The sequence below is a fragment of the Mustela nivalis genome, assembly GCF_964662115.1.
Source record: "Mustela nivalis genome assembly, chromosome: 13".
NCBI lineage: Eukaryota > Metazoa > Chordata > Mammalia > Carnivora > Mustelidae > Mustela > Mustela nivalis.
In genome coordinates this window covers 88,920,248-88,933,001 of record NC_139032.1, presented here as the reverse complement: position 1 = coordinate 88,933,001, position 12,754 = coordinate 88,920,248, and the positions used below count along the sequence as shown (strand labels likewise).

Sequence of the window (12,754 nt, the reverse complement as noted above, 5' to 3'; positions counted from 1 at the left end):
TAAGCTTGTTTAACTGAGGAAGTGTATTCCGATTCCGAGGAACGGAGTTGGAGAACATGAGTCTCTGCTTTCTTCGTTCTCCAGTGTGTGTGGCCTGTGCTTGTTCTTGCTCCTTGGTGTGCTGAGACAGAGACCGCCTCCTGTGGAAAGATTCAGTCCTCTACAAAGAACTTCAGTTCTAGGGGATGCAAAGGCTACAGCTGCCCAGAGAGAACAAGGGAAAACTAGGTTCCCTCTTGAAAAATGTACATAGTGTCCTGCTCTGAGGATTCCAGAATGAAGCATCTGGGTTTTTCATAAAGGTACTCTTTGAGGTGGGTGGTTTTCTGGAGGGTTCTAACAAGAGAGAGACTTCGGAGAGAGTTAAAGGATGTTACTTGGCTGAGTGTAAGACCCAGGAAGGGAGATGGCCAGCCCCTGAAGAACTGTCTTTTAGAAGCACACATTATGACACCGGTTTGTTATTAGTCATAGACTGTAAAGGTATAAATTCATGAGAACTGGGAGGCCTTTTTGACTTTGGAAAGCCCCTTATTAATGCTTCCTAGCCAAACGGCAACTCCAGCTGTCACTCAACTACACTTTCTTCCACAACCTGTTGTTTTTGGAGTTGTTTAAAAAGAGCGTCTGGGTTCCAGCTATAATCCACCTCCCGAGGTGAGAGGCTCGGACTGTTACTTTGGCCTCCCCTGTGGGCTAAGAGACTGCTTGAGATCTCACCAGCAGGCGTATTTTTAGCCCGGGAGCTAGCACAGCAAGGAAGTCTTTGATGTGCTGCTGCCGTGAGTGAGCCATCTTGGTCTTGGACTTTTCCAGAAGGGTGTGATTCACTTTTATAAGCAGTACTGGCCTGAAAGTCTTGTCTTCTACTCTTGTTTTGACCTGCTTACCCATGCATCAAAGTTGTGAACACATCTAATAAACAGCGTATTGGCTGGGCTTTCATTTTGAAAGGAGGAAGAGGGAGCCTACCCTGAGATCCGAGGTCTGAGTGGGAGGCTGGGGTGGGTGCAGGGCCGCAGTGCACGCAGCCAGGCCCAGAGCTGGTTTCTTAGAAGTGAGCCCTGACCCGGAGACAACAGGCTGTTCGTTCAGGGGACAGAGTGTGCATGAGTCGGCCTTCCCCCAAGCCCGTATTCTGCTTGACCCACCTTTAGGGTACTTCTCCCTTCCACCCGAGAAGACTGTGGCTGGCATGTAAGCTGGGCTCAGACCCAGAGTGTCTCTCCTCTCAGCCTCAGTTTCCCTACCAGGAAACTGAGAGTCACCGTGAGAATTGAATGCGGAAGGCCTATGAGGTGCCTGGGGTGGTGCTGGACACGGTCCCTGCTGTCGCTATGTGGTCACTTGGTACCTAATGCGTTCTGCACGCGGAGCTGGTACATCTGACTGGAGGTGAATTGGTTTGGATGTCAGGCTCTAAGCCGGTGAAATTCTGGCTTTGACCAAACCAGCGTGTCTTCTGACTTTAGTCCCAGAGTGTCAAGGGCCCTCAGAGCCTCTCGTGGGTGGTGAGACCTCCTGTGGCTACAGGTTTCGAAGAGAACAGCTGGGTGTCCCCGGTCCTGGAGTGGGCTTTTTTTCCTGGCCCTCTGCATGTGTTTACTTATGACTCTGAAGTTGTCTCATGAGGAGGAGAAATGTGTGGGAGAGGTTGGTTGATACATCTTCAGCCATTACGGAGGAAGGAGCCCGGGACTGGCCTGGTTCAGGATGACTGGGTCCCAGGATGGGGGCACCTCCAATTCCAGGGCCTCCGCCGCCTCCTTGGTAGGCAGACTCCGGATCCTTTCCGGTGCTCACAGTGCAACGCCAAGAGCCCTGCCCGCCACTCACCTGGTACCTGCCCGGGTGCCACCTTGGCCGTGACTGTGGAGGAATGGGATTGATCAGCACTTGCTTCTGAAAGTGAAGAGCAGAGTGTGTGTCTGGACCATCATACATAATCAATATTTCTGCCAAAACAGGCCTCCTGCCCCAAACATCTTTGTGAGACAGGAACAAGGGGTCAGGGTCCAGGAAGAAACTCGCGTTGAAGAACAGCTGAGAAGATCCTTTCCTTGTTTTGCTCCAGAGAAAAATTCGCTGCCCCTGGTTGGGTGAGACTAAAGGCTCCCTCTCCCTCACCCCCTGCCCTTTCTGCCCTCCACCCATGTGCCTGGGAAGCCAGAAGTTTGCTTTGGAGAACTGGTCATTTTCAGATCCCTCTGTGGTCCACAGAGACTCCTGTGGCCATTTCCAAGTCGGCACCTGTTTGCTGACTCTGATGCTTTTTGTGGGTCCCTGCGTGAAAGGAAGCCTGGAGTTGTTCCTGTAAGCGGAGCCCAGCCCTTCCTCCTGCCCTGAGGAGCAGGCAGGGCTGTCTTTCAAGGCCGGTGCGCCTCAGAGCCCTTCCACAGCCCCCCACCCCACCCCCACCGCCCGTCCTCCTGCTGAATGGTGGTGCTGGACACGGTCCCTGCGAGAGGCTTGAGCAGCTGAAAAGGCGCTGTGTTTGCTGGTCAAGTCTCCTTTGTGGGACTCCTCATCTGTGTCCTGACGGAGGACTTTTCCCAGCGCCCCCCACCCCCACGCCGGGATTAGGAGGTGCTCCCTGGAGGGAGGAGCTGTGTCTTGCTCTTTCTTGACCCTGGCTCTTTGCAAATATTTGGCGTGTAGAGATGGAGGGAGTGCATGAGGGAGGGGGTGAACGGGGATGCCCGTGGGCTGCTGTGGGCTATCTGGAGGGGAGGGACTCTCCAGGCGGCCCTTGGCCTTTCACTTTCTTCCTTCTCTGCCCAGTAAGCACCTCTTACAGTATCCCAGGGGCTGCTGGGGCCCGTGGCTCGCCTCTCCTCCCCCTGCTGCTTGGGAAATAAAGAAAGAACATACTTGCTGACAAATGAAAATTTTTTCCTCTGGAGGTCCAGAAGGTAGCCTGACAAATAATGGGTTCTTTGGATTCCTGAGCAGGGCCAAGTGCACTGAGGCCGGCCCAGGCACCTCAGCCTGCACTGTTGCGGGGCCCCTGCCTGAGCCCTGTCACCGTGGCCCAGCCCCAAATACACGGGCCTTCCTGCCCCAACTTGGGCTGCTTTGCTGGTGACATGATGTGAAAAAATATGCTGTGAGGCCCTGGAGGAGCATTGTTTGAATTCTGAACTGGCACCGGTCCCAACGTGCAAGTTCCTCTGAGGGACAGAGGCGGCTCCAGACAGCTCCACCCCAGGGACAGAGGTCAGGGCGGACTCCGCTTCTTCCTGTGGTCGTGAGCCTGGACCGTGCTCTGCTTTGGCCCTGTCTGCTTTCTGCCAGTGCGGGGGTGTGCTCACTCAGAATGCACCGTTACTCCGCCCTGGCTCCGTCCCCCACTCCCCACTCTCTCTTGCTCTCTGTGACTCTCCTCTCTAGAAATAAAACTCTGGAGAAAGGGACAAATTTGCATCTAGGGATGTCTATAGAGTCTGTGGCTTTAAGAATCTCTAGGCCACTCTATCTGTCAAATAAATAAATAAAATCTTAAAAAAAAAAGAAAGAAAGGAAGGAAAGAAAGAAAAGAAAGAATCTATCTTTAGGCCATTGCCAAATGGTGATGAGAAAAAAAATACTTTCTTGGGAGGAGACGTTGAGGCCTCCCTGGGCGGGCTGACCTTGAACACTCACCACAGGAGCCAGCGCGCTGGGGTTGCCTCGGCTGTGCTGTGTGCTGTGCTGTGTGCTGTGCGTGCTGCCTGTGGGGTTGGGGGATGGTGCTGGGGCCCTGGGACTTGGTTTCCTCATGTGTCTAAGGGCAGTGAAAGCCCTTTCCTTGCAGTGTTAGTGTGAGGGTAGGGGTGACCACGGGCTCTCTGCACAGTGCTCGGCCTGTAGCGGGTGTTTGAAGCGAGAGCTGCTGATGGCGCCTCACCAGGAGAGAAGCAGTTCTCAAGGTGGAGGCTCCGCTTTCCTCTCCTCTGGAATACTTGTCGATATTTGATGAATGTTTGCTAAAAGGAGTAAGTCTTGGGGAAACTTTCGTGTGTGGATTTGTTCGGATCCCTCTGCGACGGTGTGCGCGAGGGGCTGTGGGCCTCTGAAGGGCTTTGCTTTCTTCTCTGAGGGAGAAGACATGCTGCAGGAGGGCTTTGGGCAGCGAGGCGGTGGAACAGGGTCGCCCTGGTTACTGGGTGGAAAAGACTAGAAAGGCAAGGAGCAGGGGTTCTTGGACAGCTGTGGTGGCGGGTTAGGCACAGAGTGGCTGTGGTTTGGGTCAGGGTGTCAGTGCTGCCACTCGCTGCAGTGGTGAGACTTGGGATGGACGGCTGAGGCGGGATGGATGTGCGGAGTTGGCTGCAGGACTGGAAGGTGGGTGTGAGCCAAAGAACAGAGTCAGAAATTTTGACCTGAGCCGCTGGAAGGGTAAACTTTCCTGTTTCACCAGGATGTAGTGGCAGCAGGTTTGGGAGGGAGTCTCGGGCAAAGTTTTGTGCTTGTGCTGCCTGATCTTGACATCCAGGACAATGACCAGGAGCTTGTGTGTAGGAAGAGACCACTCTCACCTCCGAGGGGCCGACCTCTTCTCTGCGCCGGGCTCTGGGGTTCCCATCTGGCTTCCTGGCGTCCTGTGTCTTCTCTGTGCCACCGGTGTGCTCACGTGGATGTCTCCAGCCTCCATCTGCCTCCTTGACTCAGACTCCTCCATCCAACTGGTGACACCAAGTTCCCCGGGGTCTCTGCAGAGGAGAGTTCCTCTGTCCCCATCCAGGGCCTGACCCAAATGAGAGGCTCAGGTATTTGTCGAGCTTGAATATTGTCTATTTCTTAGACCAACCTCATGTATAGGTGCTGTTATTATCTTACAAAATACATCGATTCAACTCTTGGTTAAAAGCGAACTGTAGGACACAGATATATGTACATTTAGTTCTTTGAATTTTCCATACAATAAGGGAAAGGAAATTAGAAAACACTTATTTACTGGTGATTTAAGATCATAAAAATATTTGTATAGGTTCTTTTATTATTTTTATGAAGATGAAATGGAAACTTCCTAAGATATCCGTAGATTCTTCCTGAGATATGTGGTGTCGAGTTACTTGGGAAGACACTAATTCTGGGTTAAACATGTTTGTTTGTTCCAGCGACTAGGATTTCCTTGAATTGTTACATGATCTGTCAATCTGACCCATGTAAACATCAAATGGACCCTTTAAAAACAACTTTAGATCCTTGTGTCTACTTTCTTCCAGGTTTTTATTGATGTGTACCAGGAGTCAGGAAGGTACATCTGGCATGCAGCTTCAAGACTTCACAAGTCTAACACAAGAATGCAAGCAGCTCCGGTCAAGAAATAGACTAGGGCGCCTGGGGGGCTCAGTTGGTTAAGCATTCGACTTTTGGTTTCAGCTCAGGTCACTATCTCAGGGTTGTTAGATCAAGCCCTACGTCAGGTTCCAAGCTCAGCGTGGGGTCTCCTTGAGATTCTCTCTCTCCCTCTGCCCTTCCATGTGTACATGCATGTGCAGTCTCTCTCTAAAAAAAATAAATAAATCTTAAAAAACAAAAAAACAAATAGGCCATAGCTCCCTCCTGCCCCCTGCAGCTTACTCCCCCACCCCAAGCATAACTGCTATCTTCACTTCTAAAATCATAGATTAATTTGGCTTGTTTTTGTATTTGTATAAATGGAATCATACAAAAATGTACTTTTTGTGTGCGTCTTCTTTCTACATTTGTAGGAAGCACCCGTGTTTCTGTGTGTAGGTGTTAGGTTACGCGTTCTTACTGCTGCATAGTGTTCCACACGTGCAGGGGTCTGTGTCGGCGGGCATTCGGGTCTTGCTGCTTTGCATATTCCGGTACCTGTCTTCTGGTGACTTCACAAGGGCACACACCTGGGAGTGGGATGGTGGGGCCCCCGGGGAAATGGGTGTCAGATGCCTTCCAGATTCTCTGTCTCTGCGGCGGCGGTGCACACCGCCCTTTGCTCGCCATCCTCCTTAGTGCTTAACGTTCTCCATTTCCTATTTTCTACTTTGATCTATTTATCTATTCTGTTTGATCTTTTTATGCATTCGAGTGTGTGTGTAATGGTATCGCTTTGTGGTTTTAATTGATTGTTTCTTGGTGCCTGTTGGAGTGGAGCACTTTGTCATCTGTCTCTTGGCCGTTTGGACATCATCTTCTGTGACGTGTCCGTTCCATGCTGAGTCTATTTTTCATCCTTACCGGGTATGTAAGAGAACCAGAACCAGTGGCTCTGTCAGATCTGAGCCCACATCCAAGGTGGAGCTTGGTCTCTTCCATCAGTAGCGGGCCTGGCCTCCTCTCGCACCCTGGCCCTTCTGCTTCTGCCCCGAGCCTCTCTCTTTGGCTCAGTCCCTGCTGGTCTGCCCCCAGCTCAGGCATCTGGATAGTATCTTACCTTTGACCTAACAATTCCATTTCTAGGGGCCCGTCTCATTATTGCAGGTGCCTAGAAAGGAAACATGAGCGTGTTCATCAATTTAGCATTGTTTCATCAATTTAGCATAACTTGAAGCAAAAGTTAAAAAACCATCAGCCAGGAGTCTGGTTAAATAGGTTTCAGCAGAACATTGTTTAACATTAGCTGTGCTCATGGGAAAAAATGCCCACAACATAATAAGTTGAAAAATATTTCAGCTCTGCCATATGGAGAGTTATGAGGGATTTTTCACTTTCTGTGTTATGTATTCTGTGTTTTTGCAAGGCTTGGATTTTTTTTTAAATTGTATTTATTTATTTGACAGAGAGATAGAGATCACAAATAGGCAGAGCAGCAGACAGAGAGAGAGAGGAAAGCAGGCTCCCCACCGAGCAGAGAGCCCGACGCGGGGCTTGATTCCAGTACCCTGAGATCATGACCTGAGCTGAACACAGAGGTTTAACTTAGGCGCCCCAGGGATTGGATTTTTATAACAAGTTTTTTAAATTTTGTTGCTGGGGGATAAAATGATCTATGTACTGCTTCCAGCATCAGCCACAGCAGCTCAGAGTTACCTGTAGATCGCCTGAACACCTGGGTGATGCGAGCGACTTTCATGGTGTTGCAAGACTCCAAATAGTATTTTCCCTCTGTTTGAACATGAATAGTTCTATAGTAAGTAAGACAGAGGATCTTTTAATATGGAAATTGTTGGAAAAAATGAAACATCAGGTTGCTACTAGGCTGTGGCTGTTTTTAGCTCAGGGTTGGCAGGGGTCTGGCCAGGAGATCAGATAACAGTAATGGCCTCCATTTACTGAGCATTTGCTATAGGTCATGTCCATGGCTACATGCTTGTCATAGAGGATCCTGTTCAGCCCTGAGGTTATGCTTTTCTGTAGGTGAGGAACCTGCGGCTTGGAGAGATACACAGTTTGCCCGTGTCTGCTCCTGAGCTTGGGTTAGAACAGAGACGGCCAGACCCCAGAGCCCCTGTGTTGCCTGCCGTGGCCACTCAGCCCAAACTCTTGGCTTTAGCTTTTCTTTAGTCTGTAACATTTTAAATAAGTAATAATCTGAAATGATAGCTTTAAAAAAGTTCTTCCGGGGCCCCTGCGTGGCTCAGTGGGTTAAAGCCTCTGCCTTCGGCTCAGGTCATGATCCCAGGGTCCTGGGATTGAGCCCCGCATCTCTCTGCTCGGCAGGGAGCCTGCTTCCTCCTCTCTCTGCCTGCCTCTCTGCCTACTTGTGATCTCTGTCTGTCAAATAAATAAATAAAATCTTTAAAAAGAAAAAGTCTTAAAAAAGTTCTTTCTAATGTCCTCAAGCCACTTCTCCACTATAGTTGTTCTTTTTACATGTTTGGAAAATGGGGGAGTGTGGCTTGGGTAGGTAGTTTTAGAGGGAACTCGTGTAAGCGGACACATGGAGGTCCTTCCTGGTTGTGCCACGGTTCTGAACCCAGTACGCTGTAGGGAACAAGAAATTGACAGCCACGCTGTTTCTCAAGATCGGTTGCAGTAATTTTGGAACTGCCTCAAAGTGTTACCCACCCTGACCCTGACGTTGTGTTCCCTTATGTGGCTGATATTTAGAGACTGCCCTTATCCAGAGTGAAATTAAGCCCTGACAGAAACCGCTGCTAAGTTGGGATCCCAGCTGCTGCCACAAGTGACATTGGAAATGCCAGTTGATACGTACATGTGTAGGCACCAGGCAGAGACTGTTGTTAGCCTTGACTGGGGAGCAAATTGAAAACCTGTGAATGAAATATTGGTCCCTGGCAGACTGCTCAGGAAAAAATTGGTGAGACTTTCGGGGCTTGGGGGTTTGTTGAGATTTGCTTCTGTGAGCAGGCTGCATGCCTCTCTTCCAGCCTGTGCTTCCTCTGACGTTCGTCTGACAGCTGGGTCAGCGTCCTGCCGTGGTTGCCCAAGAAAGTGCCTGCTCTTAGTAACACCGTGGCCATTTATACAGAAATCATGAGGCTACGTAAGCCACCCTTCCTCTGGAAGAAATGACTAGCAGATTAGTCACTGGGAGTTTCTGACCTTCCGTGCTGTAAATGCCGCAATGAACAGTGGTCTGAGGCTCTGTTCTCTTAAATTTTCTCGGTGACCTTTGAAGCTGCTCTCAAAGATTTGATAAAGTACCATAAAATAGCAGCTTATGGCGTTTCCTTCTTAAGTGGAGGAGGGTTTTTTGTTTCCTTTGGTGAAGTAAGGCCGTAAAGAAAGCAGACCAGTCTGGCAGTCCCACGTGTTGGTGGGGATAAGGAGCAGCTGGGACCTTGATAGTGGAACTGCAAAGTGGCGAAGCCATTTGGAAAATCATTTGGCAAAATCCACAAAATTAAATACAGTATATACTCTGTAGTTAAGCAGTCTGTTCACAGAGAGCGCTTGCATGTGTTCCAGGAGCAGGTATGAGAATGTTCATAGCAGTGTTGTTTCTAGAAGCTGGAAACAGCCCCGTGTCCATGGAAAGTGAAAGCGTGTACATATATTCCAGTGTGCTTAGATTCAGACCTACCTCTGAGTGAAAAAGCAAAAACATGAGAATATGTACAGTGTATTTCCATTTATGTAAAATTCACAAAGCTGTAAATTAAGCTATACTTATAAACTGTCAAAAAAAGTAAGTGCTGATAAACACAAAAATCAGAATCGTGGGGTGGGGGGGGTGCCTGGGGGCTCAGTTAGATGAGCAGCCAGCTCTTGGTTTCCACGCCGCTCATGATCTTAGGGTCATGGGATTAAGTCCTGCACTGAGCTCCGTGCTTACGGCGGAGTCTGCTTGGGACTCATTCTCTCTTTCTCACTCTCTCTCACAAGTAAGTTAATCTTTAAAAAAAAAAAAAATCAGAGTCACAGTTACCCGTTTTGGGGTCGAAAGGTGTGATCATGAAGGGGCATGTGGTAGCATCAGTGGACTTGAAAACTTTCTGCTTCTAGAGCCATGTTGTCTGATACGGCAGCCACCATCTCAAGTACTCAGTAGACAGGGGCCATCATGTGGGACGGCGCGGATACAGAACATTTCCATCATTGCTGAAAGTCCTGTTTGATAGGCCAGGTCGGTGGATGGATGTGTTTAATTCTAAGGGCTGTGTGTGTGTGTGTGTGGAATTTTTCAAAATTTTGTTTTAATTTCAGTATGAGAAGATCTCTAAAAACGCATGTGTACAAAATCGGAAGTGTAACTAAGTAAGAAGTCAGGGACTAATAAGAGAGTGGTTGATGAAGCGACATGAGACTCCCGCAGTGTGGGAGCTTGGCTTTGGCCTCTCGGCCAGGTGATTGATACACTTGAGGGACTCAAGAAGAGGGACAGGAAGTGGGTGTGTGCACGTGTGCGTGTCTGGTGCCGTTGGCAAGATTACCCTAGCATAGAGACGTCACCCGTTGCTTCCTCCCGCCCGCCAGCTTCGGTCATTATAGTACTCTGTCAGCTCGCAGATGCAGTTTGCGTGACCTTGCAGGCCACCCGAAATCTGTGTTGTTGACCCATTGTTTCAAGGAAAAGATGACAAGCAGCCTCCCAGTCAGAATCTGTCCTAGTTAGTGCTGTCTTCTATTTCCAGAGTTGAGGAGGTCCGTCACCATTACGAAGAACCAGCTTTCTCCACTTGATTTAACACCTTGAGTGTTAAAGGTCCGTCTTTCTAGGCTATTAAATACTCCCAGGAGAGACATTTATTGGTGGATGCAGTTCTTTCTTTAAATGCTGATAGGGATTGCCAGCTGTGCCTCAAGACGGACTAGAATTTCAGGCTGAGGTCGAGAAAGTGCTGTAAGACACTTCTTGCCTCCAGCTTGCTCTCAGGAGGAGGTGCCCTTGATTGCTTTTGGGTCCTGATCAGGGCTGGCTCTGTGAGTGCAGGAACCTGAGAGGTTTTTAGGGGCCCACCGTGCGTTGCTGTTCTGCCCGGTTGTGATGGCAGGTGGTGAATCTGGCCTGTTCATACAGCAGCTCAGGGTCGCAGACGGGCAAAGCGGAAGTTGGCTCGGGCAGCCCAGGTCTCTGGAGGTCTTTGACCGGTGGAGAAACCATGCATCCTGCCTAGACTTCCCCATTTGTGTCTGCTTTTCTGGGTCTGCTTTCAGTCTTAGTTGCGTGGGTGGAAGTCCCACGGATTAGGACATTACTCTACCATCGCCCCTGGCTCGGGAACCGGCCTGGTTAGCACTGTGACAGTAGGGACACTGAGGCAGGCAGTGGAGACGTGCAGCCACAGAGGGAAACAGATTGAGACTTCTGGCCCATGCTAGAGGAAGAGGAGGATGGCATTTCTAAGGCCCTCAATTACTTAGAGTCGTTAAGTGAAAAAAGTTCAATGCTGCAGAATAACCTGATTGCTCCGGGAGATGAGAATTCACCTTGAGTTTGGTCAGCCTCGCTGCCCCTTCCAGCTAGTCCCGTCTGGCCGGCTCCCAGCATGGAGGCACCGTGTGCCCGGTACCTGGGTAAGACCCTCCCAGGCAGTGCCTCGCTTATTCTACATCACGTTGGCCATCTCAAGGACGGGGCCATCAGCCTTGTTTTCCAGAAAAAGGAACCTAAGACTTGGAAGGTGATTTTGAAGTATTTTAACCCAGATAGTCTGACTTGAGAGCTTACCCTTTTAACCCCTGTGTGTATGATCGGACCGGTGACATCATTCTGAAGTATGAAGAAGGAGGCACAGACTGTATGGGGGGCGCACCTGCTTGGGGAGAAGAGGTAAGGTACAGGAGGACGGAGGAGCCCCGCACCATGCCGGTCCCCGCTGTGACTCCCAGGGATGACCGTGACGTGTAAGGGCAGCTGCCGAGAACCCCTCCTGTGCGGGGAGAGGTGCACCAGCTTCCTGTGGATCTCTCTACACCTTTGGGGTCCAAGAAGGGCTTCCTGCCAGCAGACAGCTGCAAAACCGTGTTTGGCTTGCCCGCATATGAACGAAGGTCAGGCTCTGGCTTTTCTCTTTGGTCCAGAGTGCAGTGGGCTTCTAGATAGTTGGTAAAGAGCAGGTAGTTTACCTGATCCTGCCTGCCACCTGGAAAGTCTTTGTCTCTCTGAAGCCACAGGCAGTAACAGACATGGTGACAGACCTGTAGCACAAGGTCCTATGTCATTTATTTGGAAGGGTGTTTTAATAGTAAACCGTTGGAAAAATGGAAAGGGGGGGTGCCTGGGACACCTGGGTGGCTCAGTCAGTTAAGCATCTGCCTTCGGCTCAGGTCATGATCCCAGGGTCCTCAGATCAAATCCCACATGGGGTTCTCTGCTTGGTGGGGAGTCTGCTTCTCCTTCTCCATCTGCTTGTGTGCTTGCTTGGTCTCTCTCTCTCTCTCTCTCTGATGTTTAAGTAAAATCTTTAAAATAAAAAAGGGCGGTGCCTTGTAGTTTTAAAACTACAAAGCATTTATTTTTCTATTGCATAGGATCATGTTCTGTCCCCTAATTTTCAACTACTTTCAAATATTTTCTGTGAATTTCGGGTAGTATCAAAAGAAGCAGTCTGTTTTGTGGGATAGTTCCTGATTGGTTGGTTGAATGTTTACTGTTGAGTGAATGTTTACTGAGCATCTTCTATGGGCCTGGTACCATGTTAGCACGGGGGATGCACGCATGCGCAGCTGTGGTCCTCAGGTGAGTTTGCATTCTTGTGAGGAGACAGGCACAGAAATAAATCACTTAATAAGATGGTTTCAGACCTGGACAGCACTGAGGTAAATGGTGAGGTGAAGGAAGTACTCAGTGGGTTTTTGCTTTTTATAAAAACAGCTTCATTGAGATATAATTCACATATACAGTTGGCTCAAAGTGTGGAATTACGTGTGTGTGTGTGTGTGTAGTAATTTACTGGGGTTTGGTACAACTGTCACCAGATTCTAATTTTAGAACATTTATGTCTGCCCCAGAAGAAAACTCATTAGCAACCTCTCTCCTTCCCTCTCCCATTCCCTCATTCTTAGCCACGAACCTACTTTCTGTCCCTATAAATTTGCCTATTCTGGACATTTCAAATCAATGGAAGATCCTTCAAGTGGTCTTTTGTGACTGGCTTCTCTCACTTTGCATAATTTTATCAAATTTGTCTATGTTGTAGCAGGTCTCAGGAGCACTTTTTGAGCACTTTCTTATTTCCTATCACTACAAGATGCTTCAGGCTCATCTTATATATTTCCTACCCCGATCCTAGACTGGCTATTTCTTCAAGGAGTCCTGGTTCATTTCTTTTTATTGCCAGGCAATACTCTGTTGTATGGGTATGCCACATTTTATGTGTTTGTTCATGGACATTTGAGTTATTTCCATCTGTCGAATCTTATGAGTAATGCTCCTGTGACCTTTTGTGTACGAATCACG

The 12,754-nt window shown here is 49.1% G+C and overlaps 1 protein-coding gene and 1 long non-coding RNA gene across 7 annotated transcripts in view; both read left to right on the top strand.

Annotated features, from left to right (window-relative positions):
* Nucleotides 1-12,754, top strand: part of RAPGEF1 (Rap guanine nucleotide exchange factor 1) — a 133,796-nt gene that overhangs the window by 51,936 nt on the left and 69,106 nt on the right. The gene's annotated exons all lie outside the window — the stretch shown is intronic.
* On the top strand, nt 3,684-5,530 carry LOC309846739. Its single transcript, XR_014302113.1, has 3 exons — nt 3,684-3,974; nt 4,475-4,748; nt 5,208-5,530. It is a non-coding gene; the product is annotated as an uncharacterized lncRNA (long non-coding RNA).